Source organism: Lithobates pipiens, unplaced genomic scaffold (genome assembly GCF_037356315.1).
Source record: "Lithobates pipiens isolate NorthernLeopardFrog02 unplaced genomic scaffold, aLitPip1_a1.2 Scaffold_8, whole genome shotgun sequence".
In the NCBI taxonomy this organism is placed as follows: Eukaryota; Metazoa; Chordata; class Amphibia; order Anura; family Ranidae; genus Lithobates; species Lithobates pipiens.
In genome coordinates this window covers 223,045,576-223,073,297 of record NW_027507903.1, presented here as the reverse complement: position 1 = coordinate 223,073,297, position 27,722 = coordinate 223,045,576, and positions in this window count along the sequence as shown.

The following is a 27,722-nucleotide window of genomic DNA, read 5'->3' as shown; positions in this document are numbered from 1 at the left end:
TTCCACCCTAAGACCAGATCATCCCCAGTGGCGGGTAAGATGACTCCAAGGGGTGAGGGTGGAGAGAGTGAGAGGGTGGGAGTTCTACCTAAGGTCTGGCGGGAGCAGCCCAGGAAGCCCATGCTGCAAGAGACAGCGAAAAAGATTATTTGCTACCGCTGCCGGCAAGAGGGACATATTGCAGCCAATTGCCCCGTTGTGGATGAGCCTATGCAATGTGACTTTATAAGGGAGAGACGTCAGTCGCTGTTTTCGACAGTTGCATGCACTGCCATTCGGGGACCTGAGAAACATTTATGTAAAATGTGTATTAATGGTAGAAATGTTGATGTGTTGCTGGATTCAGGTAGCCTGGTAACATTGATAAAAGCTGAATTAGTTACTACAGAGGTCTCTGGGAAGAACAGGGTGGCTGTTATTTGTGTGCATGGGGACACCCGAGAGTATCCTGTAACTTCAGTGTTTTTTGAGACCCCCAAAGGTAACCTCTCTCATCAGGTGGGGTTAGTGTCTCACTTACCACATGATGCTGTTGTGGGAAGGGATTTTCCAAAATTCGGGGAACTCTGGGATTGTCCTGAGCCCCCCACTGGTGCCCCTATAAACCAGGAAGATGACCAGAATTCCTCTGGGAGTGGTGAGGACTCTCCTGAATTTCCCTTGTCGGTATTGGCGGGGGAAACTCGAGAAACTGGGGAGGAGCCAACATCCTCAGATGAAAACATGCGGTCTGTGGAGTTTTCGGATCTTGAGGTTCACAGGGAAAATTTTGCCACAGAACAGTTAAAAGACCCCACCCTAATAAAGGCACGGGAAAATGTGGTGAAATAGATGGCGAGTTAGTGAACCCAGATAAGACTTGCCCTTATCCTTACCTCACTATGGAAAGGGACCTGCTGTATCGAGTGGCTCAAAGGGCAGAAGAAACCATTGAGCAACTTGTAGTGCCCAAACCTTACAGAAAGTTGGTGTTAGAATTGGCTCATGGGCACATTCTGGGAGGTCATCTGGGAACAGAGAAAACCAGAGAGAGGGTATTGCAGAGATTCTATTGGCCTGGGGTCATGAAGGAAATTGAAAATTATTGTTCCTCCTGCCCTGTGTGTCAGAAGTCGGCACCTATGCCACATTTCCGTAACCCGCTGGTACCTCTTCCTATCATTGAGGTCCCCTTTGAAAGGATCGCAATGGATTTGGTAGGTCCAATAATGAAGTCCGCCAGGGGGCATCAGTACATTTTGGTTATATTGGACTATGCCACCCGTTATCCGGAAGCAATTCCTCTCCGAAATACCTCGGCCAAAACCATAGCCAAAGAGCTATCTCTTGTTTTTAGCCGCGTGGGTATTTGTAAGGAACTGCTTACGGACCAAGGTACACACTTTATGTCCCGGGTTATGAAAGAATTATGCAAGTTGTACAAAGTGACGCAATTGCGTACATCTGTGTATCACCCCCAAACAGATGGGTTGGTTGAAAGATTCAACAAAACCCTTAAACAAATGTTAAAGAAGGTGGTGGATAGAGATGGAAAGAATTGGGACTGTCTAATACCCTATCTGATGTTTGCCATTAGGGAGGTACCCCAATCCTCTACAGGTTTCTCACCCTTCGAGTTGCTCTATGGGAGACACCCAAGAGGGCTGCTGGATATCGCCAAGGAAACTTGGGAAAATTAGAGTTCTCCTCACAGGAGCGTGATTGAGCATGTCGCCCTGATGCAAGATAGAATTGCACAGGTAATGCCAATTGTAAAGGAACATTTAACCCAAGCGCAGTTAGCACAGCAGAGAGTGTACAACCGTGGGGCCAAGACCCGTTCTTTTTCCCCGGGGGATAGGGTCTTGGTGCTAGTCCCTACGGTTGAAAGCAAATTTCTGGCCAAATGGCAAGGTCCATATGAAGTAATTGAAAAAATTTGTGAGGTGAACTACAGGGTTAGACAGCCAGGAAGGCGAAAGCCGGAGCAGATCTATCACGTCAATCTGCTGAAAGCCTGGAGGGATAGGGAATCCCTAATCGCAGAGACTTTGTCACAAGTACAGCCTGATTGCTTAGTTCCTGAGGTTGGAATAGCAGACACCTTATCGAAATCCCAACAACAGGAGGTTAAAGAGTTTGTACTTCGTAACAAAGAGATTTTCTCTGAGCTTCCGGGACAAACATCTGGCGTAGAGCATGACATTATCACCCCGCCAGGAGAAAGGGTAAAACTAAAACCTTATAGAATACCAGAGGCCCGACGGGAGGTAATATGTGGGGAGGTTCAAAGGATGCTGGAATTGGGTGTGATAGAGGAGTCCCAGAGTGACTGGTCCAGTCCTATCGTACTAGTGCCCAAACCTGATGGGAGCTGGCGGTTTTGTAACGGTTTTCGACAATTGAATAAAGTTACAAAATTTGACACCTACCCCATGCCGCGCATAGATGAGTTGATTGACCGGCTGGGAACAGCCCGATATATGACAACTCTTGATCTCACCAAAGGGTATTGGCAAATTCCCCTGGCCGAGTCGGCCAAGGAGAAAACTGCGTTTGTAACCCCAGATGGGGCATTCCAATATAAGAGAATGCCGCTTGGGTTACAGAATGCACCGGCAACATTCCAGCGGAAAATGGATAAGATTCTGAGGCCCCATCAGAAATATGCTGAAGCTTACCTGGATGATGTGATTATCCATAGCACAGACTGGGTCTCACATTTGCCGAAAGTACAAGCAGTCCTAGACTCTATCCGGGAAGCTGGGTTTACGGCCAATCCAAAGAAGTGTACCATTGGACAGGAGGAGGCCAAATATCTTGGGTACACTATTGGGAGGGGGGTGATAAAACCCCAAGTCAATAAAGTCGAGGCCATACAGAGTTGGTCACGTCCCAACAGCAAGAAACAGGTACGAGCCTTTCTAGGAATCGCTGGCTATTATCCACGATTCATTCCCCATTTTGCTTCTCCGGCTGTGCCCCTCACCAACCTGACAAAAGGGAAAGAGTCGGTCATGGTTAAATGGTCCCCAGAGGCTGAAGAAGCATTTCAGTCCTTAAAAACAGCCTTATGTAGCCAGCCAGTGTTGTACTCACCAGACTTCTCTAAGGACTTTGTTGTACAAACTGATGCATCAGACGTTGGGTTAGGAGCAGTGTTATCCCAGGTCTGTAACGGGGAAGAGCACCCAGTCATTTACCTCAGCAGGAAGTTGAAGTCCCATGAGGTAAATTACGCCACGATTGAGAAGGAATGTTTAGCAGTGAAGTGGGCTCTAGATTCCCTTCGGTACTATCTGCTAGGTAGGCACTTTGACCTGGTGACTGATCACGCTCCTTTAAAGTGGATGGCTCAGAACAAGGAGACCAATAGAAGGGTAAATAGGTGGTTCCTGGCCCTACAAGAATTTAACTTTACAGTTAAGCATCGCCCTGGTGTTAAAATGGGGAATGTGGATGCTTTGTCTCGGATACATGCGTGTCTGACTGCTTGTGTTACAACCCCAAGGTTGAAACAAGAGAAGGGGGGTATGTGGCAGCACGCAGGTAAAATCACCTGGTTGTATCCAGGATGGGAAATATGTGTGCCCTAGATTCAGGCTTTATGCAGACTTTTACAATTAGAGGGGAAGAGTTAATGAGCCCAGCTGAAGTAAGTGGGCTCATTAAGACCTCTACAAAAAACCCCAGCATGCTTAGGGAGATGCTCCATCCTGGAACCAGTTTTGTGTTGTATAGACTGGGGAGTGTGATATCTGTTCTGTGCGGTGAGTTAATGCCTGTGTGGCAAACCTCTACAACAGAGACAGGGACTGGTGCAGCACAAGGCTGCACTCAGTTGTTAGACAGGGAATCTAAGTGTGTAGTTAGAGGTCAAGCTGACCAGGATTTATTTTCATGTTTTATTTTTGTTTGGCTGTTATATGTTTCACTGCATGTAGCATAAATAAACCGCATCTTTTGTTTTTTTTGCACCTACAACGCTGTCTGCTGTGCCTGATTTTGTGTTGTGAACCCATCCAGGGGGTCACACACACCCGCTGCCGAGCTAACCCCTCACACTCATATTGTATGGTTTTGGTAAATCGGAAGGAAAAAATCAGCAGAAAATCTGATAGTGTGTATGGGGCTTAAGACATCACAAAGGATAAAAATCTATTTTTTTTTAAAAGCGTAAAAATAATGTCACTGCCAAATGTTTGTTTTTTCCTAGCCTGCAATGAAAAGGTTTTCCGTATTACATGGCCAAAAAGACTTTGCACACACATAATGTACAGTATCTCACAAAATTTAGTACACACCTCACATTTTTGTAAATATTTTATGTTACCTTTTCATGTGACAACGCTGAAGAAATGCTACTTTGAAACAATGTAAAGTATTGAGTGTACAGCTTGTATAACAGTGTCAATTTACTGTCCCCTCAAAATAACTCAACACACAGCCAAATGTCTAAACCACTGGCAACAAAAGTGAGTACACCCCTAGGTGAAAATGTCCAAAATGGGCCCAAAATGTCAATATGTTGTGTGGCCACCTTTATTTTTCAGCACTGCCTTAATCATCTTGGGCATGAAGTTCACCAGAGCTTCTCAGGTTGCCACTGGAGTCCTCTTCCACTCCTCCATGACAGCATCATGGAGCTGGTGGATGTTAGAGAAATTGCACTCCTCCACCTTCTGTTTGAGGATGCCCCACAGATGCTCAATAGGGTTTAGGTCTGGAGACCTGCTTGGCCAGTTCATCATCTTTACCCTCAGCTTCTTTAGGCAGCAGTCATCTTGGAGGTGTGTTTGGTTTCGTTATCATGTTGGAATACTGCCCTGAGGTCCAGTCCCTGCTTCAGTATGCCACAGTACATGTTGGCATTCATGGTTCCCTCAATGAACTGTAGCTCCCTAGTGCCGGCATCACTCATGCAGCCCCAGACCATGACACTCCCAGGACCTTGCTTGTCTGTAGGCAAGAGACACTTGTCTTTGTACTTCTCACCTGGTTGCCGCCACACACGCTTGAGATCATCTGAACCAAATATATTTATTTTGGTCTCATCGGACTACAGGATATGATTCCAGTAATCCACGGCTTTCTTGTGCAACATCTTTAGAAGAGGCTTCCTTCTGGGATGACAGCCATGCACATCAATTTGATGCAGTGTGTGGCGTATGATCTGAGCACTGACAAGCTAACCCGCGCCCCTTCAACCTCTGCAGCAATGCTGGCAGCACTCCTATGTCTATTTCCCAAAGACAATCTCTGGATATGATGCTGAGCACGTGCACTCAACTTCTTTGGTCGACCATGGCGAGGCCCGTTCTGAGTGGAATCTGTCCTGCTAAAACTGCTGTATGGTCTTGGCCATCATGCTGCAGCTCAGTTTCAGGTTCTTGGCAATCTTCTTATAGCCTAGGCCATCTTTATGTAGAGCAACAATTCTTTTTTTCAGATCCTCAGAAAGTTCTTTGCCATGAGGTGCTATGTTGAACTTCCAGTGACCAGTATGAGAGAGTGAGAGCAATAACACCAAATTTAACACACCTGCTCCCCATTCACACCTGAGACCTTGTAAGGCCGCGTACACACGGGCGGATTGTCTGCCCAACTTAGTCCGCTGAACCGTGTTTCAGCGGACAATCCGCTCGTGTGTGGGCTTCAGCGGACTTTTTCAGCGGACAGTCTGACGGACTTTGTCTTTCGGAATTTCCGTAATTTTGTCCGTCCAAACTTGGTTTTGTCCGTCCAAACTTGGTTTCAGCGGACAGTCTGCTCGTGTGTAGGCAAGTTGGGCGGACTAAGTATGGCGCATGCTCAGAAAGGATTTACACGGCCGAAGGTTGCATTGCAGTGTATTGGATGTCATTTTTCTAGTCCCGTCGTACGCGCTGTACACGTCATCACGCAAGTTTTCAGCGGACTGTCTGTTCATCGTGTGTGGTCAAGTCCGTTCATTCAAAATTTGGACGGACTGTCTGACGGATTGTCTGACGAACTTAGTTGGGCAGACAATCCGCCCATGTGTACGCGGCCTTACACTAACAAGTTGACACTGGGAAGAGAAAATGGCTAATTGGACCCAATTTGTAAATTTTCACTTAGGAGTGAACTCACTTTTGTTGCCAGCAGTTTAGACGATAATGGCTGTGTGTTGAGTTATTTTGAGGGGACAGCACATTTACACTGTTATACAAGCTGTACACATACTACTTTACATTGTAGCAAAGCATAATTTCTTCAGTGTTGTCACAAGATATAATAAAAATTTACAAAAATGTGAGAGGTGTACTCACTTTTGTGAGCTACTGTATAGGGCCTGGAAAGATTGGACTTGGGCAGCTGGCTGCCAAGCAGTCAGGTCACAACCTTTTGCTGCATGGGGTATAAAGTTATGTTTATTTAAATATGCTGTTTTGCAATTTTATATTATTTTTGTCTAGGATATCATATTTATTAAGAATTTCGTATAACATGCTTCTTGCTAGTCATTGTGTGTAAAAAAAAGAAATTGGGAAAAAGTACTGATCATTTTGCTTTAGCTTCCACTAATTTTCAAGGTTTTTTTTTTTTTTTGTTTTTTTTTTTGGAAGGTGGATTGAAATTTCATGAAAGGTCCCACGAGCAGAACATGCACAGTGAATTCTTTTTTTTCCTGTACGTATTTGTGTATTGCCCTCCCATACTCATAGGTTTGAAAAGTAATTTTTGTTTAGGCTTTCTTAGGTGTTAAGCCACTCATTAATGTAAATAATATAACTACTAAAATGTTTGAATATATTTTTTTATTATTACAGCAGCAAGTTTAACTACTTAGCATTACAACGTAGACTTTATTTTATGTGTACGTTCACATTTCATGAACTTCTGGCTGGATAATCTTCTCTTGGTTTTGTTTATGTTGGCTTTAATAGCCATAGTTGTGTTCTGTTTCTGATAAATGTAACCCTGTACAAACATGGAGATCAAGCCATACAGTATTTATGTCTGTAAGGAATGCTTAAACACAAGCAGCTGTGCCTGCAGAAAGCTATCTGCTGTAAGAAAAAAGAACTTGGTGTTCAAGTCTAACGTTTTTAAGAATACAATTCTTTCAACAATTAAAAAACAATCACGGTAACATTGTCTACGTTTTTTGTATTAATGCAGCTGGATCACAAAAATGATCAAAGTTTAATCAAAATCTAGCTGATGTAGATGAGTACATTTCAGTGTTTTTTTGTCTTTGCATCTGAAACAGGTTTTCAAAGAATGCTCAGCTTCTGCTAGTATTAAAGGCAATGCAACATGAATCTGAACATAATGTAATTTCAAAATGATAATTACCGTTGCAGCCCCTTTTCTCTCATCTTCTGCGTGAAGTTCCTGGCTTGTGCACCTTAGTGTTGGCCCCAAAGAAAACTACAACAATATCATCACAATCCACAAAAAGTGAACTGAATATTCTAGTGTTTGCATTAAAGGGAAAGAGGTCATGTTTACCTAAATTAAATATTTTATGTGACTCGAAAAGTAGAACTGAAGGCAAACATTTTTCTTTTGAATGAGTAAGGGAGGGTTTTAAACCTTGTTTTTACCATCTGTGTCCCTTTGGGGAGACTTCCCTTCATTGTATGTTCCATCGCCAAAACAGGAAGTGAAAGGAAATCTGTCCAAAGTGAGGGAATCCCTGTTTTTCACCACGGTCACCAGAACTAGTGTCCCCATTGGAAAATGTTACTTATAGATCATTAATCTTTCATCTTACAAACTGTCTATAGAGGAGGAGAAGATATTGCGGCTTATTTACTAAAGAAAAAAAACACTTTGCACTGCAAGTGCACTTGAAAGTGCATGGAAAGTGCACTTGGAAGTGCAGTCATTGTAGATCTGAGGGGGACATGCAAGGCAAATAAAAAACAGCATTTTAGCTTGCACATGATTGGACGATAAAATCAGCAGAGCTTCCACTCATTTCAGATCTTCCCCTTAGATTCAGAGCGACTGCACTTCCAAGCGCACTTTCAAGTGCACTTGCAGTGCAAAGTGGATTTGCCTTTCATAAATAACACCCATTGTGTTTAGGTCTGAGCTTTTGCCCTTACTAGAAAATTGATCATTTTGAAGTTATTAAAGTGATTGTAAAGGCAGAAGTTGTTTTCTTTATCTTAATGCATTAAGATAAAAAGCCGTCTGTGTGCAGCAGCCCCCCTCAGTTCCTCTAATACTTACCTGAGCCCCATCTAGATTCAGCAATGTTGCAGCGGTCTCTCAGCTGCCCGGGACTTCCCTCCTCATTGACTGGGACAGCATCATTGGCTCCCGCTGCTGTCAATCAATGTAAAGAGGTTGCTCAGAGAGATGTGGCATCATTGGCTCCCGCTGCTGTCAATCAATGTAAAGAGGTTGCTCAGAGAGATGTAGCAGGCATGCTGCAGGGTTTCCCTCTAAATCAACATTGGTCGAATGTTTGATTATACAGATCACTTCTTGGAAAGGTCTGAGTTTGGGGCAATCTCAAAAAATATGTAACATCATGCGTCCTTCAGTGCCACACTGCCAGCATGTACGGGGACCTGAGGAAAGAGACAGTGCAATGTGGTAGACACCTTTTACCATCTAGTTAACATCTTATAACTGGTCTCTTTACGTTGGTGGCGATGGAAGACTTATGCGCAAAGTGGAGGATTTTCTCTTTCTGCGCATCAGCAAAATGGGTATCAAGATCAGATTCCCATTTGGAATTGTTCCTAATTTTTACTTCTACCGACTGGAATGGTAGCGGATTGGAGAACCAATAATGTAGCACCAATATTTAAAAAGGGCCCAAAATACATCCCTGGGAATTATAGATCAGTTAGCCTAACCTCAATAGTATGCAAGCTCTTGGAGGGTGTGATAAGGGATTATATACAAGAATTTAAGAATTAGAAAAAGTTATTATTATCAGTAATCAGCATGGATTCATGAAGAATTGTTCTGGCCAAACCAATCTATTAACCTTCTATGAGGAGATGAGTTGCCATCTAGATAAAGGAAGGCCTGTAGATATGGTGTATCTGGATTTTGCAAAAGCATTTGACACAGTTCCCCATAAACATTTACTGTACAAAATAAGGTCCATTGGCATGGACCATAGGGTGAGTACATGGATTGAAAACTGGCTACAAGGGCGAGTTCAGAGGGTGGTGATAAATGGGGAATACTCTGAATGGTCTGGGGTGGGTAATGGGGTCCTGTGCTGGGACCAATCCTACTTAATTTGTTCATAAACCACCTGGAAGATGGGGTAAACAGTTCAATCTCTGTATTTGCGGACGATATTAAGCTAAGCAGGGCTATAACTTCTCCACAGGATGTGGAAACCTTGTAAGAAGATCTGAACAAATTAATGGGGTGGGCAACTACATGGAAAATTAGGTTTAATGTAGAAAAATGTAAAATAATGCAGTTGAGTGCCAAAAGTATGAATGCAATCTATACACTGGGGGGAGATCCTCTGGCAGAATCTAGGATGGAAAGGGACCAGGGGGTCCTAGTAGATGATAGGCTCAGCAATGGCATGCAATGCCAAGTTACTGCTAACAAAGCAAACAGAATATTGGAATGCATTAAAAAAAGGGATTAACTCCAGGGATAAAGCGATAATTCTTCCGCTCTACAAGACTCTGGTCCGGGCACACCTGGAGTATGCTGCCCAGTTCTGGGGACCAGTCCTCAGGAAGGATGTACTGGAAATGGAGTGAGTACAAAGAAGGGCAACAAAGCTAATAAAGGGTCTGGGGGATATTAGTTCTGAAGAAAGGTTGCGAGCACTGAACTTATTCTCTCTGGAGAAAAGATGCTTGAGAGGAGATATGATTTAAATTTACAAATACAGTACTGGTGTCCCCACAATAGGGATAAAACTTTTTCGCAGAAGGGAGTTTAATAAGACACATGGCCCTTCATTAATATTAGAAGAATAGAGATTTAACCTTAAACTACCTAGCAGTTTCTTTACTGTAAGAGAGGCAAGGATGTGGAATTCCCTTCCACAGTCGGTGGTCTCAGTGTGGGGCATCAATAGTTTAAAAAAACTATTAGATAAGCACCTGAATGACCACAACATACAGGAATATATAATGTAATACTGACTTATAATCAGGCGGATAGGTTGGACTTGATGGACTTTTTCAACCTCACCTACTATGTAACTATGTAACTATGTAACATACATCAACACCCTATTTATGATCTGGACTGGCATGTGATAAATTCATGATTAAACTTGGGAAAAATAATTACAACTTGAAATTTAGAAAAATGTCACTTTTTAGGATATCCACAATATGGGGGACAATGGTGGTCATTTATTATCGGATTTTTCAAAAACTTAACGCACTTGTGAATATCATTCCTTATGGACAATACTTATAGCTGAAGAGAAACTGCATGAAGGAAGAGGAGGATTTCCATGTGTGGTCTAAGGATTTGCTCAACTGACTGCTCATAGAGGCTATAGCAAAGATTCATTCTCAGAAACAGGAATCTACTTCCCAGTAAACACAAATTATTACTTGCTCAACAAAATGCTGAACTACAAATAAGTCTTAAAGTGGTTGTAAACCCTTACAAACCACTTTGACCTACAGGTAAGCCTAGATTAAGGCTTACCTGTAGGTCCAAGAAATATCTCCCAAACCTTTAGGAGATATTTGCCCGAAGACGGGCACCGCTATCTACGGCGCATGCGCCGTAGACAGCGGCGCACAGGCGCACTGAGCGGGGCATCGTCGATGACGAAAATGGCGCGAGTCTCGGCTCCCGTGCATATGCGCGGGAGTGACGTCATCGCTGCTCTGGCGAATCACAGCGCCGGAGCAGCGAGACCCACGGAGACCCACCAAGAAGATGGACTCTCGGAACTACAGGGGACAGCGGTGACTTCCCTGGCTCCTGTGTCAGGTAAGTGACACATAATGTACTACTATGCGATGCATAGTAGTCCATTATGCTTTGCCTTTACAGGGAATGAAAGAGGAAGTAAACTCATCAGACACTGGGGCTTACCTGTAGAAGATCCTATAGTGTCAAAATATTTGGGGCCTAGACCAGGAATTACATATACAAGAGATAGAGCTGAGGGACTATTTACCATACAGCCAAATTGACAAGATTTCTAGATAACCTGCTCAATATCATAATCGAGGAGCTACTGCAGTGAATCTAATGTCAAAACATGGACACACAACTAATATCAACTGCCAAACAGTAGTTGTATATTTTGTTGTCATTGCAATGCTGTTTACATAGGAAAAACCAAGAGACAATGGCAAGATGACTAGAATTGTGAGTATACATTGTGTAGACATACTGGTCTATATCATAGATTTGGCTCTTCGGTCATCATATTTTTTGCTTTGGAGCATGCTGCCAGTTCGGAAACGGGAGGTGACGTTGATCTACAAAAGCTCCAGGCCTCATCAGTTTTAAATAAAGTCAACATTTTTTGCCCAGGTAAGGGATTCCCACTTTATTCACACATTTGCATTATCATCTTTTCTGAAGTACGGTATATATTTTTTCTGCTGTAAAATAAATCTTTTGTTGTAAAATTATTTTATGGTACTATTATTATTTGCATTGATGTTACATTATGATGCTGTATTTTCTGGGTATGGTGGTGTCCATTTTTAGGTATTATGCACCCCATATTTCTCTTTCTTTCTTTCTTTCTTTCTTTCTTTCTTTCTTTCTTTCTTTCTTTCCTTCCTTTCCTTCTTTCTTTCCTTCCTTTCCCTCTTTCTTTCCTTCTTCTAGTTTAAGGGTATGTGGACCTTCCCTTCTGCCTGATTATAGTCTTTAACACTTTCTGCTAATTTGGTTCTGATGGCATAGGTGGCAGATGGTGCTGATGGCATAGGTGAATAGGGTCCTTGGTGCAACTTTGCCAATGACCATGCCCCCTGTCTTTCTGTGTGCTTCCATGCTGCTGGCAGGGAGAGCGGAAGTGGTCACACTGTGACACATGGTGATGTCATTTCCACCCGCTTCCTGCAGCTGCAGAACTCCTTGGGATCAGTGGGAATGTTTGTGGTGCCTTCCTGCCACCACTGGGAATGGTGAGTGGGTCAAGGCAATCTGCCTTCAGTGGAAGTGAGTAAATGATGCAGGCCATCATTTGTTTATAAAAAAAATAGTGTGGAGGAAATCTTTGAATTGAGGGTAAATATATAGGCTGGTTTTGTTATTTTATCTTTTCTGGTACAATGTTTTTATTGAAATATGAAAAAGAGAAAACCAGATGACAAATTCCCATGCAGGGGATATGAACTCGAAACATAATAAAGAGGTTCTCTTAAAAGTACATAATAGAACATATATCATGAGGGTATATATTATAGATTGACACCGACCCTCCAGCTGGAGCCGGGGGCCAGTGCGTTATGCCTAAGTCATGAGACCTAGCTAAGACAGGCAAGGGAATGCAGGGTTGTCCGCACAATGGGAAAGAGAAAAACAATGAATAATATACAAAAAAACAAAACAAAAAAACTGAAAAAAACAACAAGTAAAAGGGAGTGGGGGATCATAGGTGTAGAACAGAGCAGTGAGTAAGAGGCCCAGAGACAGAGAGAAAGTGGGGAAGAGAAAGGGGGGTCCCCCAGGCTGGAAGCGGGGTTATTTTATCTTTTAATTATTATTTTTTTGTCTTACTGATGACTAACCATCAGATTGAGAATATCTAGTGGCAGAGAAAAAAAATGTGTGAAGGAAATCTTTGGATTGAAGGTGAATATTGCAGGAAAGGTTGGCTTTGTTATAATATTTTTTAGTGGGCTATTTTTGTTGTCTTGTTATTGCTGGCTGGAGTTCACCTTTTTGAAAAAAAATACATGCACATATTTTTGTAGAGAAATTTGTGAATTTTTACCCACAGAATCCCGCAGAGCATTGCACCCACAGTCAGTTGATCCTGGGTGCAATGTTAGGCTCCTGCACACTCTCCCTTCAGCTTTCTACCTTAAATATGAGTATATAATGTGTGCTTTAAGGTGAACTTATCCTGTAAAGCAGGGGTCTCAAACTGGTGGCCATCCAGCTGTTGGGAAACTACAAGTCATGCTTGTAACTGTCAGCCTTGCAATGCCTCATGGGACTTGTAGTTTTGCAACAGCTGGAGGGCCACCAGTTTGAGACCCCTGCTGTAAAGTAACACAAATCATTCACTAAATTAGCAAGTGAGTCAGCGCTCCACTGGCAGACAAATAGTCATTAAAAATTCATAGAAAACATATGCAGGAGGGTGGAAAGCTTGACAGGAGAAAAGACATGTGCAGTCACCTGCAGCTCCTCGATGGGTATGGGGTCCCCTCAAGACATGTAAAGGATGGCAAATCAATATATGTCAAACATAAACTGCAATTTTTTCTGAAAACACATCTAAAAACCAAGGGCGGCCCATCCATTAAGCATGCACGGGTGCCGCCCCCCCCATCTATGCGTCTGGACCCTTTCAGGACACCGGATCCATGGATTCCAATGGGGGGTGGGTGTTTTTTTAAGCACCTGATTAGAGCCAGATGCTCCAATAGGCTTCAAAATATGGTGGGCTCGTGGCGTATAGAATGAACCCATCCCGGTGTGTTACAATAGTGAATGAATATTCACTATTGAAACACTGATCTTCCTTCTGGCCAATCAGGAAGCGAGTCGTCAGACCGGTTACCTGATTGGCTGAAAGGACAGGCAATCCTATTGGATGCCTAGGAGGAGGGGAGGAGATGCACGGCCGCCTAGATGGGGTAAGACAGAGAGCGAGGAGGGCTGGAGGGTTTAAGGTGCTGCCGGCCCCTAGGAAGGTGATTGTTTGCCGCCCCCCCCCAACAGTAACACCATCTGCCACTGCTAAAAACACTGTATACTGCACATAGGGCTGGTAGAATGGAGCAGCGGTCTCAATGAGCTGGAGAGTAGGCGCAATAGCACATGTCTAGTGTGTACGGAGCTCTAACAGTGTGTCCAAAAGCTGGTAGAACAGGTGGGGGGGGCAGACCGCAACATGTTTCTAAGGCCCTGCCTCCTTCATCAGGCTATTAGGCTAACCCACCCCACACAATGAGAATGATATATATGCACATACAGAAAGCCAATTGCTTTTGGCTAGTTAACAGGAAAAACAGGAAAAGGGAAAGGGAGGAGTCCGTCTCATCGTAACAGTACTGGAACAGCAGCTCGAAGCCTACAGGGTAATGAGCCACAGTATACAATGGATGGCCCATGCACCATACAGTGTACACAGAAAATACAAAAATGCTAGAAGTGAGATGATGAGACACAGCTTTTTTTTTGGAAGAGAGACCTTGCATGTCTCTTCTGCAAAAAATAATCAACTTTCTAGCACTTATTTTTTAGGTTTAACGCTAGTTTAACTTGTTTTCTTGGCAAAACGATTAGGCACTGATGTACACTGTGGGAAAGAAACAGTATTGTTACATTCACCTGACTCTTCCCAGTTTTTGTAAAGTGTTAGCGTGTTGCCTAGATGGAGAATAAAGCAAGGGACCTTATGTGTATAACTTAATTACCTGTTTCATAAACTGCATATTAGCGGCAAGAATGGTGAAGTTATTAGATCTGCCGGCAACTGTTCCACATGTTTTCTTGAGATTCTACTTATTCTTTTGCAGTGCTGAAACAAGTTAAAAAAATAAAAAAATACTTTAATTTTTATATTGCAGCAACTGGACTGAGCACACCTGCAGTCAATTTAAGAGATCTCTTCTGAACTGGGTGGGACATGAAATTTTGTCATTTTGGAAACCGTGGGAAGAACAGAGGAAGTTTCAGATTAAGACAAAACTATAAACAAGACCCAGTGAGTACTTATGAAAGTAAATGTTTAGACAAGTTGCACACGAAGTGGGAAAAATATTGACGATTACATGACCAGGTTACAATATCTAGCAAGCTTCAAGTAGATAAAGAGATTTTCATTCATGTCCAGTCAGTTAAAAAGATATTGGATGGGCTAACAGTAAAATCAAAGCTATTTCTGCTACTAGAAATCTAGAAAGCCCTAAGAAGGGAATATTTTGATTGGGCTGCACCACCCCAAACTTTCGTTTAGGTGCCACTGTTCTGACACAAAGTGTCTGCCTATCGGAAAGTGTCCGAGCCGTACTGCACAGATGCAGCGCTTGTGCAGTACGGGGGACAAGGAGAAGCCGAACATCTCTGAAGAAGAAGAAGAGTCCAGGTTGAAGCCCCACCATCCAAGTGGACATAGGGTTGCAGATAGTAAGAGGGCCCCTCGCGGTCTCGTTTTGCTTGCCACGCTTCGGGCATGGCCTCGCGTTGCCTGCCACGCTTCGGGCACGGCCTCGCTTTGCTCGACTCTTTTATATTCTAACTCTACAATCCCTGACAAAAGTCTTGTTGCTTGTGTACAAATTGACCTGAAGTGCCGCTAAAATATATTTCTAATCAAGATTTTGTTACAAGAAATGGGTCATTTTAATCCCAACAGCTTTTGTAATAATGTTTCAGTGCAAAACAAAACTGACAAAAAGTATTCTAATATTCACAGCTTGGTAAAGCCCATTGAGTCAATTTTTGCCAAGACATAAGTGTTGTCGCCTTGTTATATGAGCTTCACCTGTGACTAATAATGTATCAATTAGGTCTCAGGTGTGTATAATAAGAACACTAGTAGGCTAGACCTTCTCAACTGCAACTAGAACTCTGCAAACATGCCTAAGATTCACCCGGAGACTAAAGTGTTGATTATCAAGAGGCTGAGGACCAGATCCACTGCTGATGTGGCAGACACCTTCAATGTGTCTCAGCGTCAAGTTCAGAGGATAAAAAAAAGATTTGAAGAGACTGGAGACATTTTGGACAAGGCCAGGTCAGGCCGACCCCGCAAGACAACTGCTCGAGAGGACCGTTTGTTGGCTCAAAAATCCAAGGCCAGCCCATTTTCCACTGCAGCAGAGCTCCACGAGACCTGGTCACCTGAAGTCCCTGTGTCAACCAGAAGAGTTTGTCGGATTCTGTCTCGAAAAGGCCTCCATGGTCGAATCAGTGCCCATAAGCCAGCACTAAACAAAAGACAATTGAAAAACCATGTGGCGTTTGCCAAGGGCCACAGCCTGCTAAAAGGATGGACTCTGGAAAAGTGGCAGAAGGTGCATTTTTCAGATGAATCTTCTGTTGAATTACACCACAGTCGCCGCAAATTTTGCAGGAGACCTACTGGAACCCACACGGAGCCGAGATTTACCCAGAAAACCGTGAAGTTTGGTGGAGGCAAAATCATGTTACATCCAGTATGGGGGTGTGCGAGGGATCTGCAGGGTGGACGGCAACATCAATAGTCTAAAATACCAAGAAATCTTAGCTACCTCTTATATTCCCAACCATAAAAAAGGCCAAATTTTGCAGCAGGATGGTGCTCTATCGCATACTTCCATCTCCACATCAAAGTTCCTTAACCCCCCTGGCAGTGTTCCCGAGTCTGGCTCGGGGTGGAAGTTTTATACCAGAAGCGGTAACCCCGAGCCAGACTCAGGACTGCATCACTGTATGCAGGAGGAGGTTTACTTACCTTCTCCCTTGGATCCAGCGATGTCCCCCTGCTGTACGAGCAGCTCGTCCTCTGCTTGATTAATCACGGAGCCGAGCTCCGTTCCCTGCGAGCGTTGCGATGCACGGGGATGGAGATCGGCGCCAAATTCAAAAAGTGAAACACTCACTATACATACAGTATAATTGCTGTATGTAATAATTTCACCTCCTCTTTGTCCCTAGTAGTGATGGACGAACTTCTGACGGGACGTTTCGCGAATGCGGACCGCGAACGCGGCTGATAATTCGCGAACCGTAACGTTCGCGGTGGGCCCCATTGACTTCAATGGGAGGCGAACTTTGCAAACCCACAGGTCAAATTTGCAGCCACAAAATAATTACTAGCTGTGCAAACATAGTCCCACCACATGGCCAATGACATAACACATGTATGAAGTGAATCTGGGATCGACAACTACAAGCATTCTTTTTCTATATATGTGAAATTGTTGTGACAATTCAGGACTGTGGAGCGCATGAAGGCAATGGAGGAGAGGGAAGGTCAGGGTAGGCAAAGAAGAGGGTGCAGGAGATGATCACCAGCAGCGTGACATACAGCAATGACACCTGCACCGTGATAGAGTGATCTGATACCAGCACCTCGATAGAGAGCACTGACATCAGCAGCGTGACATACAGCAATGACACCTGCACCGTGATAGAGTGATCTGACACCAACACCGTGATAGAGAGCACTGACATCAGCAGCGTGACATAAAGCACTGACACCAGCCCCGTGATATACAGCACTGACACCAGCACCGTGATATACAGCACTGACATCAGCAGCGTGACATACAGCAATGACAACTGCACCGTGATAGAGTGATCTGACACCAGCACCGTGATAGAGAGCACTGACATCAGCAGCGTGACATAAAGCACTGACACCAGCCCCGTGATATACAGCACTGACACCAGCACCGTGATAGAGAGCACTGACATCAGCAGCGTGACATACAGCAATGACACCTGCACCGTGATAGAGTGATCTGACACCAGCACCGTGATAGAGAGCACTGACATCAGCAGCGTGACATACAGCAATGACACCTGCACCGTGATAGAGTGATCTGACACCAGCACCTTGATAGAGAGCACTGACATCAGCAGTGTGACATAAAGCACTGACACCAACACCGTGATATACAGAACTGACACCAGCATCGTGATAGAGAGCACTGACATCAGCAGCGTGACATACAGCAATGACACCTGCACCGTGATAGAGTGATCTGACACCAGCACCGTGATAGAGAGCACTGACATCAGCAGCGTGACATACAGCAATGACACCTGCACCGTGATAGAGTGATCTGACACCAGCACCGTGATAGAGAGCACTGACATCAGCAGCGTGACATACAGCAATGACACCTGCACCGTGATAGAGTGATCTGACACCAGCACCGTGATAGAGAGCACTGACATCAGCAGCGTGACATACAGCAATGACACCTGCACCGTGATATACAGCACTGACACCAGCACCGTGATATACAGCACTGACACCTGTACCGTAAGCAGCCCCAGGAGGAAGTCAGCATAGCACAGGGATGGTGGGAGCCCCTCATAATGAGCATAGCACAGGGATGGTGGGAGCCCCTCATAATATGCACAGCAGAGGTACAGCCCCAGGAGGAAGTCAGCACAGCACAGGGATGGTGGGAGCCCCTCATAATAAGCAGCCCCAGGAGGATGTCAGCATAGCACAGGGATGGTGGAAGCCCCTCATAATAAGCAGCCCCAGGAGGATGTCAGCATAGCACAGGGATGGTGGGAGCCCCTCATAATAAGCAGCCCCAGGAGGAAGTCAGCACAGCACAGGGATGGTGGAAGCCCCTCATAATAAGCAGCCCCAGGAGGATGTCAGCATAGCACAGGGATAGTGGGAGCCCCTCATAATAAGCAGCCTCAGGAGGAAGTCAGCACAACACAGGGATGGTGGGAGCCCCTCATAATAAGCAGCCCCAGGAGGATGTCAGCACAGCACAGGGATGGTGGGAGCCCCTCATAATAAGCAGCCCCAGGAGGATGTCAGCATAGCACAGGGATGGGGGGAGCCCCTCATAATAAGCAGCCCCAGGAGGAAGTCAGCACAGCACAGGGATAGTGGGAGCCCCTCATAATAAGCAGCCCCAGGAGGATGTCAGCATAGCACAGGGATGGTGGGAGCCCCTCATAATAAGCAGCCCCAGGAGGAAGTCAGCACAGCACAGGGATGGTGGGAGCCCCTCATAATAAGCAGCCCCAGGAGGATGTCAGCACATCACAGGGATGGTGGGAGCCCCTCATAATAAGCAGCCCCAGGAGGATGTCAGCATAGCACAGGAATGGTGGGAGCCCCTCATAATAAGCAGCCCCAGGAGGATGTCAGCACAGCACAGGGATGGTGGGAGCCCCTCATAATAAGCAGCCCCAGTAGAAATATGACACCGCTCAACCTCTTCAAACAGGAGGGTACGGACATATAGTACGGTGTGCTTTTTTGGACAAGGAAGTGAGCCAAATGTAGAAAGAAGGTCTGTGTGCTCGATTAAAAAAATAGTTTATAGACATATACATGGTCTACTGGTCACATGTGTTGAATTCCTCCGAGATCCATGCCTCATTCATTTTTAGAAATGTGAGGTAGTTAACACTGTTGTGAGCTAGGCGAGTACACTTATCGGTCACGATCCCCCCTGCTGCGCTGAATGTCCTTTCGGACAGGACACTGGACGAGGGGCAAGCCAACAGTTCGATTGCAAATTGGGCAAGCTCTGGCCAGAGGTCAAGCCTGCTTACCCAGTAATCCAGGGGTTCATCACTCCTCAGAGCGTCCACATCGGCCGTTAACCCGATATAGTCGGACACCTGGCGTTCTAGGCGTTCCCTGATGCTGGATCCGGGTGACACCTGTCGATGGGTCAGCTGAAAGAATGACCTCATATCCGAAGTCACCAACACATCTTCAAACCGGCCTCTTCTTGCAGGCACTGTTGGATTGGTACCCACAACTCCTTCTCTGGGAGTGGGAATTGCTCCTCTGCCAGCGCACGCAAAAGCAGAATGCAGCATTTCTCGAAGCAAGGCATGGAAGTGCTCCATTCTGACAGCCCTCTGTGACGGCGGTAACATTTCCGCCATTTTGTGTTTGTACTGGGGGTCTAAATACATTGCCACCCAGTACTGGTCCTTGACCCTTATGCTTTTTATACGGGGGTCACTATTAAAACATTGGAGTATGAAGGCCCCCATTTGCACTAAACTGGAAGCGGTGTGGTGGCCTGGCTCCTGCTCATCATCCAGGATAATGTCGTCCTCTTCATTCTCCTCTCCCCATCCACGTACAACAACAGGGATCCCAGAAAGGTTTAAAGCATGCTCTTCTTGCTCCTCCTCATCCGCCCCGGCACCATCCTCCTCTGACTCCTCTTCAGACTCCTGTTGTTCACTTGTCTCAGATAGAGTAGCCCCCCCTGGGAATTCATCTAGCATTGTGACTTCCTCATCTTCCCGCTCCTGCTCCTCCACAGCTTGATCAATGACACGACGCAATGCACGCTCCATAAAGAAGGCATAAGGTACCATGTCACTGATGGCGCCATGGCTGCGACTGACCAGTTTGGTGATCTCCTCAAATGGCCGCAGAAGTCTGCATGCGTGAAAAAAAAACAGCTCCCCAGACCTTGTTCTGCCGCAGAGCTCATACAGGTAGACGTTAACTGCACGTTTCTACTGGAGCAGCCTATCAAGCATATAGAAGGTTGAGTTCCATCGCATCGGGCAATCGCAAATAAGACGTCTGACTGGCAGATTGTGTTGCCGCTGAATGTCAGCAAGGCGAGCCATGGCCGTGTAAGATCTTCTGAAATGGGCCGAGATTTTCCTTGCCTGCCGCAAGATGTCCTGGACCCCAGTGTATTTGACAACGAATCGCTGCACGACCAAGTTTAAGACATGTGCCACGCATGGCACGTGCGTAATTTTGCCCTGTTTCAATGCGCTAAGCAGATTGGCACCGTTGTCACACACCACTTTACCAACTGTCAAATTGAGCAGTGTTAGCCACTGATCTACCTGTGAACGCAAAGCTGAAAGGAGTGCCGGGCCAGTGTGGCTCTTGGCTTCCAGGCACAACAGACGCAGCACAGCATGGCAACGTCTCACCTGGCATGTCAAATAGGTTCTGGGGAGCTTGGGTGGTGCAGCAGCAGAAGAGACGCTAGCAGCGTAAAAGGAGGAGTCAGCCGAGGAGGAGAGGGAGGAGGATGGAGTAGGAGAAGAAGAGCCAGGCCTGCATGCAATCCGTGGCGGTAAAACCAAATCTACACGGGTGCCACGGGTTACATGCTTGACGGCTGTCAGAAGGTTCACCCAGTTGGCAATAAAAGTGATATACCTTCCCTGCCCGTGTTTGCTAGACCACGTGTCTGTGGTCAGATGTATCTTGGCACCGACACTGTGTGCCAGAGATACATTCACTTGCCACTGAACATGGCCATATAGCTCTGGGATGCCCTTCTCTGAGAAATACTTCCTTCCTGGGACCTTCCATTGTGGTTTTCCAATGGCCACAAATTAGCAAAAGGCCTCCGAGTCCACCAGTTTATATGGCAGTAGTTGGCGGGCTATCAGTTCTGACAAGCCAGCCGTCAACCGTTGGGCAAGAGGGTTATCCGGCGTCATCATTTTTTTACGCTCGAACATTAGGCCCACGGAAGCCTGCCTTTTTGCAGAAAAACGTGAGCTTGGCGTGATGGAAGGTGGAGTGGAGGACAATTGTGAGGAGAGAGGTGAAGGAGAAGTAGAAGACAAGGCTGGACGGTGAGAGCCTGGAGTGTGGCTTTGTGTGTTCCATTGATCCCACTGGGCTCGGTGATGGCTGCTCATGTGCCTTCTTAAGGCGATCGTCCCTAGGTGAGTGTTGGGCTTACCGCGACAAATGCGTTGACTGCAAAGATTGCAGATGGCAACACTATTGTCAGCAGCGGACACGTTAAAAAAAGCCCACACTGCGGAGCCATGTGCCGGCGTCCTGGGAGCGCCAGATGTGACCGTACATGGTCGATGCCTCGCTCCTGATACATTAGCAGTCTGCTTTGTCCCTCCTGTGCAATGTAAGTTATTCTTGCTTCTCCTCCCTATCTGCTGGTCCATATCTCCCTCTGAACTCCCCTCCTCTTCCTCTCTTGTGGGCACCCAACATGACATCACTAGACACATCATCATCAACGTCACCTTCCCCACCGCTATAAGTAGAGATCTCGGAGTAGGCAGCAACACCGGGGACCAACCTCCTCCTTGGGCTGATCTGGGTACTGTCGTCAGACTGCTGAGTGGCGGTTCTTGCTACCTCCTCTTCCTGATCCAATGCCAAGAGTGGCTGAGCTTCAGAAATGTGACTCAAGCGGAAGGTATGTGGTGGTGGTGGTGGTGTTGTTGGTGGTAGTGTCTTTGGGGGTGCACATAGCAGAGAGTGAAGAAGAGGGTGCAGATCGAGAGGATGAGGAGGGTGCAGAAGAGTAAGGCTGAGTAAGCCACTCAACCAAGTCTGGTGCATCCTTTAAAGTAATTGAACGCACCTTCTGCAACTTCCCACTTTGGCTCAAGCCGGTTGCTCCTGCCCTACCCCTACCACCCCTGCGGAAGGGCCTGCCTCTTCCTCTGCCTGTCATTTTTTAAATGACCCTGTGACAAAACTCTCAGTCCCTATACTGATAAAGGACTGCTGCAGTATAGGACAGCAGTCAGCAGTAGAGCACCTCAACCCTATATATTGTGGACCTATACCAGTCCTTAAGGAATAGCAGACTGTACCTCACTCAACCCTATGTACTGTAGTACCCTTTACCTTACCAGTCCTTATAAGGACCTTTGTGGAACTAGTAGGTTGTGAATGATTAGCAGACTGTACCGCAGTCCCTCTACTGATAAAGGACTGCTGCAGTATAGGGCAGCAGTCAGCAGTAGTGCAGTGCAGCAGTAGTGCACCTCAACCCTATATATTGTGGACCTATACCAGTCCTTAAGGAATAGCAGACTGTACCTCGCTCAACCCTATGTACTGTAGTACCCTATACCTTACCAGTCCTTATAAGGACCTTTGTGGAACTAGTAGGTTGTGAATGATTAGCAGACTGTACCTCAGTCCCTATACTGATAAAGGACTACTGCAGCAGAAGGGAAGCAGTCAGCAGTAGTGCACCTCAACCCTATATATTGTGGACCTATACCAGTCCTTAAGGAATAGCAGACTGTACCTCACTCAACCCTATGTACTGTAGTACCCTATACCTTACCAGTCCTTATAAGGACCTTTGTGGAACTAGTAGGTTGTGAATGATTAGCAGACTGTACCTCAGTCCCTATACTGATAAAGGACTACTGCAGCAGAAGGGCAGCAGTCAGCAGTCAGCAGTAGTGCACCTCAACCCTATATATTGTGGACCTATACCAGTCCTTAAGGAATAGCAGACTGTACCTCATTCAACCCTATGTACTGTAGTACCCTATACCTTACCAGTCCTTATAAGGACCTTTGTGGAACTAGTAGGTTGTGAATGATTAGCAGACTGTACCTCAGTCCCTATACTGATAAAGGACTACTGCAGCAGAAGGGAAGCAGTCAGCAGTAGTGCACCTCAACCCTATATATTGTGGACCTATACCAGTCCTTAAGGAATAGCAGACTGTACCTCACTCAACCCTATGTACTGTAGTACCCTATACCTTACCAGTCCTTATAAGGACCTTTGTGGAACTAGTAGGTTGTGAATGATTAGCAGACTGTACCTCAGTCCCTATACTGATAAAGGACTACTGCAGCAGAAGGGCAGCAGTCAGCAGTCAGCAGTAGTGCACCTCAACCCTATATATTGTGGACCTATACCAGTCCTTAAGGAATAGCAGACTGTACCTCACTCAACCCTATGTACCGTAGTACCCTATTCCGTACCAGTTCTTATAAGGACCTTTGTGGAACTAGTAGGTTGTGAATGATTAGCAGACTGTACCTCAGTCCCTATACTCATAAAGGACTACTGCAGCAGAAGGGCAGCAGTCAAGTATAATATTCTTTCTATATTTGGAAGAAAGTATATTATACGTGTACAAGCCTATTACCATACCAGTCCTGAAAAGAACCTTTGTGGACCTAATAGTAACAGCTACTGATTAAACTGACTGTCCCTCACTGCCACACACAGCTTCCTGCCTGTCCCTATTTAAACTGACAAAACACAGTCTGCTGGAACAATAACTTGAATAGCACTCAAAACTATATCCTGTACTACTTTACCATACCAGTCCTGAAAAGGACTTTTGTGGACCTAATAGTAACAGCTAATGATTAAACTGACTGTCCCTGCTGCACACAGCGTCCTGTCCCTCTCTCTACACTGACAAAAGACAGGCTGCTGCAACAATCACTAGCACAGCACTGCCTCAAACCTATATCCTGAACTACACTTAACACCTATACCATACCAGTCCTGAAAAGAACTTTTGTGGACCTAATAGCTAGCGATTTGGGTCACTGCAGTCTCTCCCTGCTCCACACAGCAACCTCTCCCTATAGTGACATACGAAAGAATGTAAAATGGCTGCTGGATCGGGTCTATTTATAAGTTAGGGGGAATGTCCAAGTGTCCATGTGCTGTAATGTCTCAATTGGCTGACCTGTACCCCATGATGTATGTGTCATCATAGGTCAAAGTTCTTTTACACAGTAAACACGGAAGTCCGCCGGGCGAATGGCGGCAATAGTCCGCCGATCGGGGCGGACCGCGAACAGCCGAAATTTGCCACAAAACGACCGCCAGGCGAACCGTTCGGCCATCCCTAGTCCCTAGTGGCCTGCCCAGTGCCCTGCATGCAGTTTTATAATATAACACCTGTTCTTCATGCCTGGAAACTGAAGATTGTCCATAGCAACCAAAACTGTCACTTTACATCAAAAATTATTTTAGACCAGCTAGAAAACAGTGATAATAAATTGGAATCACTCGCAGAATTGAGGGATAGCGATTTGTGGGGAGATCCGTCATCAAATATTAAAAAGTAATGACAGTGACAATTCTGCAACTGAGCAAATTTCAGTGTTTTTGATTTGATTACATTATTGAATAATTTTTATTATTGTTATATTATTATTTGGTATAATTATTTATAGTTATTTATTATATTATAATTTATGATTTAATTTTTCAAACTTTATCATACCCGGGATGTCTGCTAGACTCTGGTTTGGACAGATTTAAGTGAGTTATTCCTAAGAATTACAGGACTACAATATAAAACGCCAAATTTTCATGCAAAATAATTGCACCGCTTTCAGCACCTAAAATCCGAAATAATCATACCTCCAAGGAGGTTAAGGCAAAGAAGATAAGATGCTCCAGGATTGGCCAGCCCAGTCACCAGACATGAACATCATTGAGCATATGTGGTGTAGGATGAAAGATGAAGCATGGAAAACGAAACCAAAGAATATTGATCAACTCTGGGAGGCATGCAAGACTGTTTTCTTTGCTATTCCTGATGACTTCATCAATTAATTGTATGAATCCTTGCCAAACCGCATGGATGCTGTCCTTCAAGCTCATGGAAGTCATACAAGATATTAAATTTGGATCTCACATCACCACTACTTAATTTGCTGACATATTTTTGGATTTTCAGTAAAGTTGTTCAATTTCTGTATAGGCGACAAAACTTTTGTCTTGCCAAAATTTGACTTGTCTGTCTTGATTAAATGATAAATCTTTTTTCAGTGAAACTAGTTTATTTCAGTGCATTAAACATCATTTGGGAGAGCTTTAGATTTTCATATGAGCTATTTCTAACACCAATTGATTAATTAAAAGTCAGGTTAATAGCAGGAGTTTCTACAAAATAGAGAAGCGACAAGACTTTTGTCAGGGACTGTATGTCCACTTGGATGGTGGGGCTTGAACCTGGACACAGTGTGCAGACGCTGTTCTTCTTCAGAGATGTTCGGCTTCTTGGCGGACACTATGTGATGGGGGACAGTATCTGATAGGACACCACACTAGTTCAGAAACAACCTGCTGGGAATGACATCATTTTGGAAAACCTACGAATGCAGAGAGATGATGCTCCCAGGCTATAAAGGGGGGTTTAGCTGTTGTTTAGGAATCAAAATGATTCCAACATATCTTTATGACTTGACTGTGACATTGTGATGGATCAAAATCCATTAGATATGATATACTCTCCTCACTCTTAATCATACCTGCCAGAAATTTAGGGTGACTTTTTCTTGCATAGCCTTACATAATCAGGGTGTGGGTAGAGGTGCAGGGGGGAAACCTTTCTGGTGCTCAACCCCCCACATGCTCCACCATTGCATAAGGAATATCAAGATGTTGTACACACCATGCACCAGTTCCATGAAAAGGTCAGGTGGCCAGATAAACAGATGGGAAATATGGTTTTATGTTAAACCTGCCAGCTTAGGGGCAGCATAATGAGTCAGACAAAGTTGCTTGCCCACCCGTCTAAGCCCTTGTACACACGGTCGGAGATTCCGACAACCAAATCCGTCTGAGTAATTCAGACGGATTAATTCTGGAAGAGGTCCGGAAGTGATGTTGCATACACACATGGTCGGACTAAGTTGTCGGAAAATCTGATTGTACATAACGTGATGACGTTATTTCGTTAGGACGGGACTACGTTCAGGCTAGTAGCCAATAGCTTTGGTCTAGGAATTTGATCTGAGCATGCGTGGCACTTTGTCCGTCGGAGTAGGCTACACATGATCGGAGTATGTCCGATCGGAGCATTTTGTCGGCAAGTTGGAAAAGTTGGTCCGTCGGATATTCCGACGGAAACAGTCCGATGCAGACCGTCTGATTTGTCAGAAACTGTTGCATACACACGGTCGGACAAAGTTGTCGGAAAACCTGACGTGATTACGTTATTTCGTTACAACAGGACTACGTTCACGCTAGTAGCCAATAGCTTTGGTGTAGGAATTTGATCTGAGCATGCGTGGCACTTTGTCCGATCGGGATTCTCTACACATGATCGAAGTATGTCCGATCGGAGCATTTTGTCTGAAAATTTTACCAACAAGTTGGAAAACTTGGTCCGTCGGATACTCCGACGGAAACAGTCCGATGTAGACTACACACAGTCGGAATATCGGACAAAACGGTCCGATCGGACACATTCCGTCGGAATCTCCGACCGTGTGTACAAAGGCTAAGACTACCAGACATTTCTGTAAGATTGGTGATCACAGGAAGTTTTGTGGTCAGCTATATGCCAACCCATGTGTGTTCTCTGTGTCAGAGCACAGCAGCTGACAAGGCCTGTGCTTGCAATCACACTGGAAAAAATTACCATAAAGGTCTAGCTCTTCACTCTAAAGTTCTAGTTCACTTCACTCTATTCACATTGTTTTAAATCAAGCCCCGTTGAAGGGTCCATCTTGGGCCCCATAACCACATTGGAACTTTTTTTTATTGTGCCCCTGACTTTTACTGGAATTAAATGTATACCTGGACTTCTTGGCCTTGATGTGGCACTTCAATTTCTGTTTTTGTTAAAGTATACTACAAGCCAAATAGACCATGGAGATCCTCTGGGGTGTAGAAGCTGCTTGCCTGGGAACCAGATTATTTACATCAACACCATTACCATTTATATGAAATATAGAAATCCCAGTGAGCTACATCCTATAGGTGTAAGCTGAGCGATAATCAGTAGCATAATGATATTACAACATATGCCCCCAGAGCCACACTCAATACTATACCGCCACTCCAGAATCAATCCTGTAAAGCCAAAATAAAACTTTAATAACACTACCAGAAATATGTCCTCAGAACTTCAAACAGTACATTTGTGACACAAGCATGAACATCTCTGCGAAACCAATCAGTACTCTAATGACATAACGGTAACATATCAGCAGAGCCACAATCTGTACCATACTAATACACCAGCAAGTAATGAGTCGGCTATATTTGAGCATTAATTTGTGCCACATTCAATATTACAGAAAAGAGCAAAATCCCCTCATGGTGGACTTTAAAGGCCCAAAAATATTTGGAAATGTTTATCTAGTTTGAAATATTTATTCAATATGAAAAGTACAAAACATGTATTATAAAAAACATAATATATTAGAACAGATTTACAATGCT